The sequence below is a fragment of the Emys orbicularis genome, chromosome 6 (genome assembly GCF_028017835.1).
Source record: "Emys orbicularis isolate rEmyOrb1 chromosome 6, rEmyOrb1.hap1, whole genome shotgun sequence".
NCBI classification, from domain to species: domain Eukaryota; kingdom Metazoa; phylum Chordata; order Testudines; family Emydidae; genus Emys; species Emys orbicularis.
Window position 1 is genome coordinate 22,730,777 of NC_088688.1, and position 6,272 is coordinate 22,737,048.

Genomic DNA, 6,272 nt, shown 5'->3' on the forward strand with positions numbered 1-6,272 from the left:
TCATTAACCCCTAAGATTCTGGTTGAGTCACTGAGAATGCTTCTGGGGGCATTTGCTGCATGCCCACTTGTTCTGACCTGTGGTTTAAACCCACGACCTGGCTCTAACTAACCACATGCGGTTTGATTGTGCTTTTTTTAAAAAATGCAACAAAAATCCCTAAGTGAATTAGCTAAACTTCACAAGTTGCACTATCAGTGTCCCCCCGCGCCCCGTGCATGGGCATTGGGGGAAAGCCACCAAACTTCATACACTGTACACAGCATGGTATAAATTAGTCTCATTTTAACAGACAGGTTAAATGGTGCTGCTACCTGGATTAGAAGGCTGCATATTACTCTAGCATACAGCCCCAAACACCCCTCCCTGACGGAGCCCTAAAGCTGTACATCCAGCAAACCCACACAGATTAGTAATGGACAGAGCCTCTTCCTTTTCTCCAAAAATGAAGTTAATGAGTCAGATGCTCTGAGGTTTGGCTGGAAGCATTTCCATCACCACCGTCCCTGGTGGTTCCATGTGCGGATTTAATCCTAATTGGTTCCACAGATGGAGGCTGTTGTAAGGGAGACGCAGATATCAGTGTGTTTGCAGGCAAGGTCACGTCCCCTTCTCGGCCAGCATTGCTCACAATTTGTATACCATGGTCCTCCAAGAACCTCCTCTCCCCACGCAACAGAGGCTTTGGGCCCTTTGTGCTGCTACCACTTCCACTCCCTGGAGATTTTTATGATGAGGTCTACTGCAAAAGCATAGATCTAAGAGTGAATCTAGCCCACAGGTCCTGGAGCCACTGAGAGCCTGGTCTCCGCCGTGTTCCACCTACAACTCTCACATTAAATTTTCCCTCAAAGACTGAGTCGACAGTGACACCCTTTGTAAGAACTCCCCATTGTGTGTGGGTATGTCTACACTTGGAGGTGCGGGTGTGATTCCCAGCTTGTGTAGAGCAGCATGCTAAAAATAGCATAGCCGCAGTAGCATGGGCAGCAACAAGAGGCAACACAGGCTAAGGGGTTGAGTCCAAACCCACCTAGACTCTGCGGGTCCATACTCAATACTACTAGCCTGTGCTGCCTCTCACGTCTGCCCATGCTACACAACTATTTATAGTGCACTAGCTCAGCGTGAGTATGTCTAGGGGATGTGGAAATCACACCCCTAGTGCCAAGTATAGACACACCCTAAGTTGAAGATGTTTTTCCCTTCGGCTAAAAGCTTCAGTTAAGGAGGCATTTAACTCAGTAGAGATAACATGCTTGTTTCTGTGGGTCTCCAGGCTTTTTTGCTCCAGAGGCTAATATGAGTTAATGGCACATGTGGTGGTGACTAGTTTTTTAGTTGGATCTCTCAGACTAGCTGAGGGGTGGGAAGAATGGGCTCCAGAAGTGGGCGTATATGAGAGGAGAATAATACAACAATATTTCTTTAGATGACCCGAGGCTTAGACTTTATCACAAGTGCCCCATTGCATATTTGGATATCCTGATTCCATACAGACTTCTGTTTCTTTTTCTGACAAATAGAGTTTTTCCTTCCGGGGGTGCCCTTTTCAAAAAGAACTACGTAAGTAGCTCTCAAACCCCACTTCCTTGTGTTTGGAAAGAGAAATAATAAAGGTCATAAAAATGTCCCACTACTGATTTTTAAAAGTTGATTTATGCGCGTAACTCCGGCAGATACAATGTTTAGGGTTAATAGTCCTGCCACATCAAAGCCCAGCCCCAAACACCGGAAAAATGTACATACGGTTATTCCTTTTCACTCCTCCAGTGGTATCAGATTAGAATTGTTACAGGTTATATCTTTTCAGCTATTTGTGATTTCTCCTGAAAATGAAAATAAAAAGAAATGTCTTTCTGCTCTTCAGCCTTTGGGAGGGTGAGTGAATGCTGGTGAAACAAACCCATTACCAGTCAGACATTCATTTATCGATTTTTTTTTCCCATTCAAATTGAGTTTTCATTCCTTCTTTTAATTTCTGGTAGCATCTAACAGCATCCACATGACAATGAGAACAAAATAAATCTTAATCTCAAAAATAGAGTTTAGCTATCAGAATTTTCGCTAATGGACATATTACTCCTGCAGGAATTCAGCATAGGAGTAATTCATAGGAGGGGGTGTCACCACAGGAAAGGTCCTATTGAAGTCATCAGTGAATCTCAGGTTAGGTCTCAGCATGGGTAATAAATTTGGAGCAGGGAGGAAATGCATTGACACTAAAAGCTTCTGATTAACCACAAAAATTAGAGATAGAAGAGATCTATTAAGTCATCTAGGTCCCAATTCAATGAAACTGATGTGAGACTTTCCACTGACACTGGATCAAGCTCCTAATCCAGCCCAGTGGAGACGCATTCCCTACAATGCATTCTCCAGTGCTTATACCTGCCATACTTTACTTATGTTGACTAAGAATCAAAAGAAGTCAGATGTGTTCAAGCATCCAAACTTCCTTAATCAGCTACAGTAATTGACAGGATTCCATAACATCCACCTAAGCAGGCTCGGAGGACCCAAAATTGTAACAGTTCAAATAGAGGTGCATAGAACTGGGCAGGCAGGTTAGAAAAATGCCCAATTGTGCAAGAACATTTGTACCTGAGAACTGGTCAAATGTCCTTTTGGAGTTTTCATGGAAAATACACCAGGCCAAGCACAAAGCGGCACCTGCATTTCAGTCTATCTTAGATACTTATGTATTTATCCTCAACACCCCTGCAAGGTAGGAACATGCTATTATCCCCATTTTACAGTTCGGGAATCACATAGGCCGTCTGTGGTTGAGCAGGGAATTGAACCCATGTCTTGTAAATTCCAGCCTAGCACCCTAAGCACTGGATCATCCTCCTTACACATATCACCAAGGCTTTGTCTACACTAGGATTTCAGCTGTCCCAGTGGTATAGACACAGTTAACGCTGAACCAGGGTAATTTCAAAACTGAGGAAAGCTGCACCAATTCCAATTAATAATAGAGCTGTCACATTTTCCAAAAACCTAATGGCACCTTTTTCTAATCACTTAATTTTGTAACAGAAGAACCTGCTCAGAAATCCTGGCCATTATGATCTTTCTGCAGGATGGAAGAGCTGTATTGATAGAAACTGACCTTTTCTCCCCATATGGAGCATGGTATCTGCAATTCTAAACTTGTTCAAAGGGCTATGTGTCTATTACCTCTCTGTGCCTAGTAACTGCATGTAATGGATAATGGAGCGTTGGTTTGAGACAGCAACACTGTGAACTTTAAAGGTTTAGTACTCAGAACAAGATTCTGACATCTCTTACACTGGTGTACATCTGGAGTAACATGATTCACTTCATTGACTTAGCCCAAAGTTACTGTACATAGGTATAACTATGATTAGAATCTGGTCCTAGGTGTGCAGATTCCTAGAGACTTTCCCCCATGCAAAGTTTTAAAGTATCATTGCATCACTATGTGGGTAACAGCCAGTGTCTGTGTGCATGTAATATTTTACATATAGTGCCAAGCTTTTATTTTTAAGGGAAACTAAAGTTAGAATCTTGTCTATATTTAGACACTTAAATAAATGACCTCATTTTCAAGAGTGCGGAGCACCAACAGCTCTCGCTGGTCAACTAGCTACCTATAAAAAAATGTAATAAAGAGCTATCTATATCTCCTCAGTATCTGCAATGCTATATTTCACATTTTCAAGCCATTGCCAAAGTATTTCTGAAGCAAGAGTGCTATGTTGCTTTGGGAATGTCTGCACTCCAGCTGGCAACATGCTTTCCACAGCGGGTAGACATACAGGCACTAGCTCTGCTCAAGCTAGTCTGCTAAAAATAGCCACATAGCTGGAGGTAGCCTGGGCAACAGTTCAAACTGGCTGCCCGAGTATGTCCCCAGGGGATCCAGGCAGGTTTGTATTCAAGCAGCTAGCCTATGCTGCTGCCCCCACTACACTGCTATTTCTAGTGCACTAGCTCAAGCAGAGCTAGCACGTCTGTTTGCCTGCATTGGGAAGCACACAGCCAGCTGCAATGTAGACATGCCCTAATGCCCTATAGGAATTTGCTGTTTACAGTAGTTCTTCCACAAAGGGATATTTTAAAAAAATTATAAATATTATAAAGCACATCTGCAAGTGCTTTTAAATGTTTCCATTTTTCATAAAACCTTCCTGTGGGAAAGACCTCAGACAATAGTTATTCATAAAACAAGAAAAGCCAATGCAGGCAACATGTGAAATTGGGTCCATGTTGGTTCAGAAGGTAAGAAAACCAGAATTACAGACCAAAGCATATGAAGTTGTAATGCTTACATTCTAAGCTTAAAGGAGCAAATGCAGTTACATTTGTAAAATGCATTTATGATACATACCAAGAAAAGGAAAACTTGCAGATTCAGCACTGCAAATTGAATATACTTGGAAGCCTGTCTGATGTAATTTTATAGTGTTATTGGAAGGGTCACAAAGAAAAACAGGCTGCATTCTATAATCACTAACCTCTGGAATCATTAAGCCTAAGAAAATTATTGCCAGATGTAACAAGATGGATTCCAAATAAATATTTCCAAAATCTATTAAACTAATCACCTCCAGTCTCATCTGATCATCACATAGCTAAAAGTAATTTATTAGCAATCTACTGCAAGTGTTCAAATGCAACTGTACCAAGCAGGAATTTTGAAAGACAATATTGTGAAGTAGATTTTATCTTAGTTTATAATCTCATCTCTATCAACTCTTACTTATTAGTCAGTTTATCTTTAAGTTCAAGTTGCATTTCCCTCTTAATTTGAGGATTTTCATGCTTTCAATTATATCTTATCTTTAGTTTCTTGAGAACAAGCCCTCGTTATGGCGATATGCAAATTTTATGCCACACAGTAGGACTTCACTCATTCTTACTGATGTCTGGGGAAGGTGTTGGAGATGACTCAGCTATGTGAAACAGGGCCTGATGCCACAAGAGCCCCACACAGGTAGCTCCCCCGTGCGGCCTGGTTGACTGCAACAGGACTCTACGTGAGAACAAACATCCACTAGTTTTGAGCCAGTTGCACAATTGGGACCTTAGTAAGTATGTGAATTAAGACAACAGATCAGATCCTCAGCTGGTGTAAAGCATTATAGTTACATTGAAGTCAATGGAGCTATGACGATTTACAGCAGCTGAGGATCACTGCCTCATAAAAATGTATTTTGCTATTTAGTTCTAGTCATATCCTACTTTACATTGTAGTGGTAAACTCAGAATGTATCTAGTCTGATCTCTTGGGTAACACTGCCCATAGAACCTCAGCCGTAATGCCTGCATCAAGCCCTGTAGCTCATGGTTGAGCTAGACAGAGTACCTCACTTAAAAATAAATGTGCTGCAGTAAATTTTATAAACATAATGAAAGGCTTAGCAATACACAGATTCACTATAGTTCTGTGCTATTGAACCTTGGAAGGGCAGCACGGAAAAAACATCTTTTTGAGGCAGCAGTTTATAAAGCAGGGTAGGCAACCTATGGCACACGTGCCAAAGGCCAGGGCCGGCTTTAGGCCGATTCGGCTGAATTGGGCCCCACGCTAAGAGGGCCCCGCGCCGCAGCTCTCCACCCCGCCCTCAGTTCACTTCCCCCTCCTCCCCTCCCCTGAACGCTCCGCCCCCTGCTCCTCCCCCTCCCCTGCTTCCCGCGAATCAGAGGTTCGCGGGAAGTCTGAAAAGAAGCAGGGGCGGGCAGGCAGCACCAGGTAAGCTGGGGTGGCGGGGGGTGCGAGAAGGGCTCCGGGGAAGCGCGGCCCAGTCCGGCCCCGGTTCCGGCCGAGCACGCAGGCCCCAGCGGCTCGGGTCCGGCCCGGCTCGGGTCCCGCGGCCCGGCCCCCGCGGCGCGGCTCAGGCCCGGCTTGGCCCCGGCCCCCGCGGCGCGGCTCCGGCGCGGCCCCGGCCCCCGCGGCGCGGCTCCGGCGCGGCCCCGGCCCCCGCGGCGCGGCTCCGGCGTGGCCCGGCACGGCTCCGGGCCGGACCCCGCGGCGCGGCACGGCTCCGGGCCGGACCCAAGCCCGGCAACCCCGGCCGGAGCGCAGCTCGATTCCTGGGGGCGGGGCTTGCAGGAATCGGGCCCCGCTCTTGCTAAAGCCGGCCCTGCCAAAGGCGGCACGCGAGCTGATTTTCAGTGGCACTCACACTGCCCAGGTCCTGGCCACCTGTCCGGGGGGCTCTGCATTTTAATTTAATTTTAAAATTAAGCTTCTTAAACATTTTAAAAACCTTATTTACTTTACATACAACAATAGTTTAGTT